This window comes from Juglans microcarpa x Juglans regia, chromosome 8D, assembly GCF_004785595.1.
Source record: "Juglans microcarpa x Juglans regia isolate MS1-56 chromosome 8D, Jm3101_v1.0, whole genome shotgun sequence".
NCBI lineage: Eukaryota > Viridiplantae > Streptophyta > Magnoliopsida > Fagales > Juglandaceae > Juglans > Juglans microcarpa x Juglans regia.
In genome coordinates, this window is record NC_054608.1 from 20,148,329 (window position 1) to 20,158,813 (window position 10,485).

A 10,485-nucleotide genomic window follows, 5' to 3' on the forward strand; every position below is an offset into this window, starting at 1 on the left:
TCTCACTTTTATTCAAGAAATCCAAAAAACCATCTAGCAATCAATCGTGGTATGGAAACATTTTACTAAAGGGAAACCTATTGACCATGATAATTTGAAAGTCCAGCGCAATTATTGCGCTAAGCTATTCAATTGCCACTACAAGAAACACTTCATCCATGATGCACCACCTCCATAATGAATGTGAAACTTCTCCTCTTAAAATTAAAAGAATTCAAAAAAGTCAAACATCTAATGTTAAGAGGGATGTATAGGGAAGTATATGTAATCCACAAGAACTTCTGAGCTATAATGGAAAACAACTTAAGGTGCCCACCACTAAATTTTTATTATGTTTGAATTGCTTCTGTGCCATGATACAATAGTAATGATAATTAAGTTTTGGTTAAAAAATTGTAGAGGGCACGAGTTGGTGGATAGGATAGAGACTAAGGGAGGCCAAGCACTACTTCTACAAACATTGGTAATGAATCAACACTGCCTCTGCGTAGATTTGATGTCATGTTAGACAAATTCCTTGAGGAGCAGGGTTTTATGGAGTTTAGATCGACTCTAGAGAGGTATTTGTTTGAGGGGTGTGTTAAAAGCTCACCTGGTTTTGATATTTTAGATTGGTGAAAGATTAATGCCACCTATTATCATGTCCTTGCTAAGGTAACACGTGATGTGTTAGCCACCCATATTTCCACTGTTGCATCAGAGTCCACATTTTGTATTGGAGGAATTATCTTGGATCCTTTAAGATGTTCATCGTCTTAGTCCTCATTTGCACTGGCCAAAATTGGCAAAGGATCAAATCAGTCGACATCTGTGAGTTGGATGAATGTGTATAGTCGATTGACCTTGAAGGTAAAATTTATATATAAATTACTTGAAACTTTAAAATCTTGTTTATATTAATTTATTATCTATTTAACTTAGTTTTTTAATATTTATTTTAGACGATGGTCCAGCTTATCTTCCATGTGAGCTAAAAGCACTTTTCTCAAATGGTTGCCTCAAACAGCAAGGTAATTGGCTCAACTATACGTTCAATTTATTTTCTTTCAAATTTTTTAGAATTTGTATGGTTTGTGCCATTAGTTACCGTGGATTGCAGTTGGAAATATGGGCTGATGCTGTGAAGGATTATGAGATCTTGAGGAGGGAACTACCTGATGACAATGAAGTTGCAGAATCATTCTTCCATGCTCAAGTTGCATTGAAGAAATCTCGTGGGGAAGAAGTCCGTTATATGAAATTTAGGGGTGAAGTGGAAGAGGTATCAAGTCCATAATAAGATTTTTGAAATGCAGGAGTGTCTGGTGTTGTCCACTTCAAAGCTGCCTCTGATTTGCAAAGCAGGCAAATAGAGTATCCTCGGGTTAGCTAGCTGATCACCTTGCTCCATCCAGGAAAAGAAAAATCTAGATACTTCAGGATGTTAGTGGAATCATCAAACCATCAAGATGGGATGGCAGAGACTGTTTTCAGGCTTCCTATCTTCTACAAACAGTTGGATTTCTTGTTATATCCGGCATTATTGGCTTTTGGCTTACACATTTGGGTCATCAGGATCCCTCTATCGTTCATGGAATCAGCAATATCAGGTACGTACATAGTTGGTATGACGTTCTCTTTAATTGAGTTTGAGATATTGTTTTTTTTTTTTTTTTTGGAAAGGACATCTCATTGATAAAATAGATAAATTACAGAGTTTTTCTAACAAGACATTACCTGAGATAATCTCAGGACCCTCCTCGATCATTACAATCTCACTCTCATGACGGAAACTTAGCTTAGCTAACTAATGTGCCACCCAATTTCCAGTTCTTGGAACCTATGACACCTTCCAATTTGCCCTCCTTTAAAGCATTTATTGTATATCTTCCACAATTTGTCCAAGCCAAAGCCAATTTTACCCTTAGTGTTCACTGCCTTCACAAGCACCTGTGCATCACCTTCAAAGATAACATTACCGAAGTTAAGTTCATTACATAGTTCCATAGCTCTACACAAAGCAAAACATTCGGCTAAAACTGGTTTTGAATGAAATGGCTTGTTGACAAACAGCGATGCCAATATCTCCCCTTCATAATCACGCACAATCACCCCAATTCCCATTCTCCTTGCACCTTCATCAACTGCTGCGTCCCAACTGGCCTTAATGAAACCTTCAGCTGGTCTTTTCCATCTTTGAGCAATATGCCTTTCGGATCCCCTTGATGAACCCCTGCCCTTGCTCCTGTGCTTCATGAAACATCTCCAATAGCTCATCAGTACCTTGGATTATCTTTCTAGGATCCATCATCTTGCCTTGAAATAGGAAGTGATTTCTTCTTAGCCAGATCCTCCACATAGCAATAGCTACCCATTCCAGCTCAGCTTCTATCAAACCATCACTAAATCTCTTCCATAGCTCCATAAATTCACTTTCATTCACACTCCATTTCTGAACTAGGCTGGTATTGTCCACCCATATGTCATTGGCTGCAATACACCTCCATAACACATGAGTGACTGTTTCTTCCTTTTCCTTACAGCTCATACACAAAGGATCCTTAAGAACTTGTTTCTTATAAAGGTTCTTCCTAGTTGGCAGCACATCTTGACATGCTTTCCACAAAAAAGTGTTTCACTATCCCTGAAATCTCCAAGCTCCACAGCCTCTTCCAGCATTTCTCCAATCCACTCGCCACTGAGAAGTCACCCCTCTTCATTCTCTATTGTTGAAGTGCAGTATAATACCCACTTTTCACAGTATAAAACCCATCATTTGAATACCCCCAGTAACATTTATCAAGACCTCCAAGACGACTCATGGGTAAATTACAAATGTGCTCAGCTTCCTCATTCTCAAAAATCTTTGTTATTAGTTCTTTGTTCCAGCCATGGCCATCAACATTAATAAGCTTCTGAACACAGGCATCTTGATCCAAGATCCTTACTTGAGATTGAACACAGAAAGTAGTTGGAGATTGAAGCCATTTATGCCCCCAAATCTTTATATTCTGACCATTACCACCCTCCACCTTAGACCTTCTTTCAACAACCCAATGGCTGACCATAAGCTTCTCCAAATCAAAGATGGACCCCTACCCAGTTTAGACTCCATGATATTCTTCTGTTTGTAGTACTTTTCTTGAAAAATCTGAGCAACCAAAGAGGAAGGAAACTACATCATGCGCCAACATTGCTTGGCATGTAAAGCTTCAATGAAACTCTCCAAGTCCCTAACCCCCATACCACCCTCATTCTTTGGTTTCCCCATTGTGCCCCAACTCTTCCAATGAATCTTTCAAAATTTTGAGATTTGACTTGTGATATCATGACATAGATTCTTTGGTAATCTAAACACACTCATAGTGTATGTTGTCATGGCTTGTAAAATAGATTTATGAGTACCTCCCTCCCAGCTTGGGATAAGAAAGATGATTTCCAACTACTTATTTTCTGCCAAACACGTTCCTTTATGCCTCTAAAAGTCTTGAATTTGAATCTCCCCACCAATGCTGGCAGCCCTAGGTATCTTTCATAACTCCCACACACTCCCTCCAGCTGCTTTGATGATGTCTTCCTTATCCTTTACTTTTGTGTTGGAACTAAAGAAAAAAGAAGATTTCTGTTTATTAAGCTGTTGACCTTAGGCTTCCTCATACCCTTCAGAATTTCATGAATCTTCTCCCATTCTGATACCTTTGCTCTACAAAATAGGATACAGTCATCCACAACCATTAAATGGTTGATGCTAGTGCCACCTCTTCTCACTGATACTCCCCTAATATCTCCCTTCTTCTCTGCAGCCTGAATCATTGAGCTTAGACCTACAACACATAAAATAAACAAGTATGGTGACAAAGGTTCACCTTGTCTCAAGCCCCTCTTAGGAAAAAACACATCTCCTGGTTAGCCATTCACCAACACAGAGAAACTTACTGAACTGATACACTTCAAAATCAGCTTTATGAATTTGCCACTAAAACTAGGGCTGCAAATGGTCCGGTCCGGTCCGGTCCAGCGATGGACCTAATGTTTTCGGTCCATCATTTTTTCGGACCGGACCGAACACCCAAAGGGACCGGACCGGACCGGTCCGGTCCGATCCAGTCGGTCCGGCTTAATTTTTTTATTTTTTTAAATAATTAATAAAAAAAATTTATTTAAAATACTAAATTAAATTAAGTGACTTATTAATGTGGATTATGTAACAAACTCAATAAAAAAATATTTTATATGGTCAATGATAATAAATTAGATGAAAATTATATTATTAATTTATATAATTACTATATAATTAACTAATTGATATTATATATTAGTTAATTCATAGAATATTAACAAGTGTTAATAACATATTTAAAATTTTATATTGTTAATAGTGATATCTTAGATGAAGATATATATATATAATATTGTTAATTTATAGAATATTAACAAGTATTAATAATATATTTAAATTTTTATATTGTTAATTGTACAATTATTATATATAAAATATATATAATTTTTTTTTTCATTCGGTCCAGTCCGGTCCGGTCCAAAAAAACCTTGGACCATGGACCGGACCGAAAAGTTTCGGTCCTCTAAAATGTAGACCAGACCGGACCGGTCTAAGTCTCGGTCCGGTCCGGTCTAGACCTAAACAGTCGGTCCGTTCGGTCCGACCGGACCGTTTATCACCCCTAACTAAAACCAAGCTTTTCCATAAGTGCCTCCAAGAATCTCCATTCTACCCTGTCATAGGCTTTGGACATATCTAGCTTCAAAGCTAGACTCCCCACTCTTCCTTTCTTGCGAGTCTTCATAAAATGTAGCACTTCGTATGCAATCATAACATTATCAGTTATCGACCTTCCCGGGAGGAAAGCACTTTGATTACAAGAGATGATCAAAGGTAACACTTTCTTAAGTCTATTAGCCACTACTTTAGCAATAATTTTATAAATAACATTACAAAGGCTAATAGGATGAAAAGCACTAACATTTATAGCATTTTTCACTTTGGGAATTAAAGCTATAAAGTGTAGTTCAAGTTAGAAAGTGTACCCCCCTTCATTGATGAAATTGAGAACCGCATTGCTCACTTCATTTCCAACAACTTGCCAATGCTTCTGGAAGAAACATGCACTGAACCCATCTGGTCCTGGAGATTTTAGAGCCCCCATCATTTTGATTGCCTCATCAACCTCTGCTCTTGTAAATTCTGTATCCAGAATCTGGTTCATCTCAGATGTTACACGAGCTTCTAGAGACTGCAAACAACTAGTAATAGCCTCAATTGAAGGCTCATCAGAGTTATATATGTTCCCAAAATAATCCATGAAAGCCCTATCTATGTCTGAGGCCTCTGTCAACACATTCCCATGCTCGTCTTGCACTGATTTGATAGTGTTTTTTTTCTTTCTCTCTGTTGCACATGCATGAAAGTATGACGTGTTCTTATCCCCTCCTTTGTACCAGTTCCTCTTAGCCCATTGCTTCCACTTAATATCTTCTTGTTCTAGCAAGACTCCCAATCTCGATTGTAAATTCTGCACCTCAGGAATCGCATACTGATCTTCATTGTCATGTAATTTCTTCAACTGGTCTGACAAGTGTTTAACTTCATTCCCATTGTTGCTATTCTTTTGATTATTCCATCCACCCAATGCACTGCCACAGTTCTCCAACATCCCTCTTACTTTAGTCAAAGGATCAGAAGATAGACCTCTGTATTTCCAGTTTGCAAGAACCACCCCTCCACAATCATCTTCTAAGTCCCATTTTGCCTCATACTTTAAAAGCTTCACACTATTTCTGCGTACCTCCTCCCCGTTATTGAACCTCATCAGCAAGGGTTTATGATCAGAACACCTAGCTACAAGCCCTTCTACTACATAGTTAGGGAACCTATAAGTCCAAATGGGATTTGCAACCACACGGTCCAGCCTCTCTTTGGTGTAGGTACCATCACCATGCTTGTTACTCCAAGTGTACATGTCCCCTTTAACATTGAGATCATATAACTGTCATTTATCCAAAACTTCACGGAAACTAACCATCTGAGCTTCCTTTCTTGGCTTGCCTCCTTTCTTTTCAATACTAAACAGGATTTCATTGAAATCCCCACACACACACCATGCATGTTGAAAATCTGGTTTCAAATGTTCCAAGAGGTCCCAAGCTGCTATTCTTTTTGCAACATCGGGGTGGCCATAAAATCTCGTTAACATCCACTTTACCTTAGTCTCCTCATCAGTAATCCATGCACTTATATGTCTCTCGAAGTAGTTGATAATCTCCACCAAGCACTTAGACTTCCAACATAAGGCTAAACCTTCACTTCGGCCTTTAGCATCCACCACAAAACATCCATCATACCCCAATCTCTATTTCAGAAAGTTAAATCTGCTTGCACATAGTTATGTTTCCATAAGGAAAACAAAATTGGGTTGCTTATCCTTCACCAAGAGGCAAAGGTCATGAACTATCCGAGGGTTCCCAAGCCCTCGGTAGTTCTAACTTAGGAGAATCATTATACTTGGTGGGCTACCACGCAGCCATCGCCTTATCTGTTTCTTTCTTCTCTTCGGCATTATCACAAACACCCTGCATGCGTTTTGAACAGCCTTGGTTCTGTGCGTTACATTCTTCCTCAATTAAACTTTGTTTCCCTATCCCTCCCTGCACCTTCTCACCTGTGCTTTTTTCCTTCCCTCTAGCCCTTCTCTTCCAGCTTCGAGTAGAATAACCACCAAGTAGCCCTCCCCGTATCTGTCTTAGCTTCCCTTCCTCGGCTTTCGACGGAATGTTTTCTATCTTCAAACCCCTCAGACCGACTTATCTTGCCCAACCCACTATCATTACTGACTTCATGAACTGGGCCCGTTTGCATACAGCCCACCAGCCCATTATCTTCAGTTGTATAAGAGACCATTTCATACGCCACCTTTTTAGCATGCTCACCCTTATCTATAGTATTATGACAGGGATCCCTTCCCAAAATTCTCGCGCCCATATTAGTGCAAGGTTCCATAACTGCCAAGGTCTCATCCTCAATTTGATCCCTATCAGTCTGACCCAACGTATCTTCGGAAGCAATTGAATGCCCCAAATTCTCGCTATCCTCATCATCCCTCATATCTCGTACGTTTTCAAAATTTGAATTCAATTTCCCGTAACTGACTCCGCCTTCCACGGCTTTCCTTCCCTCTGCCTCCGCCCCTGCCTGTATCGGCAAAACTCCGTCGGTCATGGACGATACAGGATATGGCACCTTCCAATACTCAGGAAAAGAGTTCTTTTTGTACCTGTGAAAACTCGCACCTAAGTTCCACTTCTGTGTTGATTCTGCTCGTAACCAAGCACCGAACTGTGCTTGATACTTGTATCCCCTGATCTTGTTCTTCCATCCTTTGGGCAATCATTCGTTGCATGCACTATTCGACCACAAGTAAAACAAATCTTCGGGAGTTTTTTTGTAACGTAATGGAATCCATACACGTTTACCTTGGACATTAACAGTACGCCCTCTCTCAATCACCTTTGTTAAGCATAACTCAACCTTAAGGCGAAGAAAACTCCCCCATCCCACTCCATCATCAGGGGCATCCACCTCAATGAGTTTACCCAATGAATTCCCAATACGCGATCCACACTTCTCATTCATGTAAGCCATTGGCAACTGATGTAGTTGCACCCAAAATTGTTCATACTCCAAATTCATCAGTTGCGACTGTGTGTACGCATCAAAATTCTTCATAACTAGTACAGAATTGTCAAAGAGCCATGGTCGTCCCTCCATAACTTACTGTTTATCCGCTTCCATTTCAAACGTGATGATAAAGAGATTTTTCTGATATTCCATAAAGGATGCCGCCTTACTGATCTTCCACACCTTCCCCATTGTCGAACTCAATACATCTCTTTTAATGCTCCTTTCCGTCCATACCTTGCCCACCACACTTCGATCTCCTTTTCTTTTCACCTCTTCTGGAATCTCTTCTTCCAATTCCAACGTATCATCCTCTTCCTCAGTCAATCTCAAGCACTTCCATTGTCTACAATCTCCTCCATGCTATTCCCAATACACTGAATAACCCAAAGGCTGAGCCTTTGACTACCAACTTCTTCTCTTACTCTAGAGAGAAAGAGAGAATAATTTTGTTGCTTGTCTTCGAACTTGATTATCGAATTCTAAAAAAAAAAATTTTGAGATATTGTTCAGTGAAAGCAATGCTACTTATACAATCTTGATTATGTATCATTACCTAATTGGCAGATTTTTCTTGTAGGTGAAGCATTTTTCTTCCTCTGTTTTTGGTTGTTTCCTTTTAACAATTCATGTTTAGGGAGACACGACTCAATTCATGCTTATAAACTGGCTGTCTTCTTTTATAAAAATGTTTGGTTTTAAAAAAAAAAAAAAACTTATAAAATAAATTTATAAAGAAAAATGCCAAATGTACTTAATGATACATAATAAAATACACACATTTTGATAGTAATGAAAATTATAAAATTATAAATTTAAAATTTAAATAAAAATTAATAAAATAAATTTTAAAAGTAAAATTATAAATCTACTCTTTTTTAATTGATGGTGGCTGCTGACCACCAAAAATCGTGTGGCCAGATGTTGGGATCTTGTGATCTCTGACTAGTGGTTAGTAGTCGAATTAATAAGACTTATTTTGGTCGTCGGTTAATGTTAGGGTGCATTCTAAATATATATGCACATTAGTGTAAATAGTTTTTTTTCTTTTTTTTTTTAGGTATTTTTTAAATATTTTTAACTGTTTAAAAAATAAAATAAAAATTATAAATTTATTTATAGTCACTTTCTTAATTATTAAAAAAATAAAAAAATTAAAAAAATTAAAATATATGAATAGACACATATAAAAATTATACTAATATTTTCCTTAGCCTTCTCTTAGAGTGACGACACCACCTTTGAGTGAGTGACTCCTCTAAAAATAATTAGTATTAGCATCTCAAAAGTTTATGTTCAAATCTTTGCCTTTTAATTTTTTTTTTTTAAATTTAATTCAGCGTGGCTTAATTTATTATAAAAGGGTGGCTCTACAACCACCGGTCCCAGTCCCGTTGGGAGCCACCGATAGTGTAAAATGTTATTTTTTTATTTTATTTTTTTATATATGTATTTTTTTAACACTGTAAAATATTTTTAAAAAAAATAAAAAAATTATAATATTATTAAAAAATATTTACTTAATCATTAAGTAAAAAAAATATTAAAAAAATTTAAAAAATATATAACGGACCAGTAGCAGGATCGGGACCGGGACAGGGACCGGGAGTGGTGAGAGTAGCTTTACTCATTATAAAATGGATAGGATGATGTCGAGGTGGCTAATTGGAGGGCGTAAAGCTCTTCAGAAGCTACCGCCTACTCCCATAATATTGAGTTTGATATCAGGAAGAATACTACACCCACCGAGGATCCATCCCGAGGTTGGTCCCGATGCAATTTTTTTTTTAAGTTAATGATTAAGAAAATATTTTTTAAATGATACTGTGAATTTCTTTTTTTAAAAAAAATTCAAGTATATAAAAAACAAATCAAAAAAATAAAAAGATTTTATAACTTAAAGGTAGCAATGCTATATCCTTGGTGGGTAGGCCTATAAATGAACTAATATGTTCGATAGCCCGCTCGGTACTCGTCTAGTTAAAATTCAACTCGTTAAAATAAAAAAAAAAAAAAAAAAAATCTCATACGTAAAAGTAGATACCCATTGTGAGAGGAAGGGGATGGCTACGGCCGAAACAGGAGATGGGAAGGGGATGGCTACAGTCGAAACATGGTCGTTCTAGAGCAGGAGCATAATCGAACCATGAAACAAAGCATTTTATGTCGCTAATAAATCCTGCAAATACGTACATGGATCTCAATATAGGAATAACTTTATGCTTATTAGGGCTTGACACAGTCCATGCTGGTTTTCTTCGGGAGATCACAAATATATTTGGTTTGAGAGAGATGAAGACTTGTGGCAAGTTTATGAATTTTCAGTCCAAGAAAAATCTGAGTGGCCCAAGATCTTTTACAGCGAACGTGCTGCTGAGAGCTTGCAAAATACATCTAATGGCCTCAGGATCAGAACCAGTAATGATGATATCATCCACGTACACTAGAAAAAATAGTGTAATAGAAGCGTGGTGATAGATGAAAGAGAGGAATCAGACAATGACTGATTAAAACCAAGTTCTAGCAACCGGTTGCTCAACTTTGAAAACCAAGCCCGTGGGGCTTGTTTTAACCCATATATGGCTTTGTTCAACTTACCCACATGGTGAGGAAAGTTGGGATTTATGAAGCCAGGGGGTTGGAACATGTAAACCTGTTCATGGAGGTCACTATGCAAGAACACATTGCTAATATCAAGCTGTCGAAGTGACCAATTCTTAGTGACAACAATTGAAAGGATGGTGCGAATTGTTGTGGGCTTCACAACTGGATTGAAGGTTTCGAAGTAGTCTACTCTAGCTTGTTGGTGGAAA

General features: G+C 37.8%; 1 long non-coding RNA gene across 1 annotated transcript; it reads left to right on the plus strand.

Moving 5' to 3' along the window:
- The first annotated feature begins 439 nt into the window (after positions 1-439).
- Positions 440-1,642, plus strand: LOC121243276. Its single transcript, XR_005936095.1, has 3 exons — positions 440-849; positions 942-1,010; positions 1,084-1,642. It is a non-coding gene; the product is annotated as an uncharacterized LOC121243276 (long non-coding RNA).
- The last annotated feature ends 8,843 nt before the right edge of the window (positions 1,643-10,485 follow it).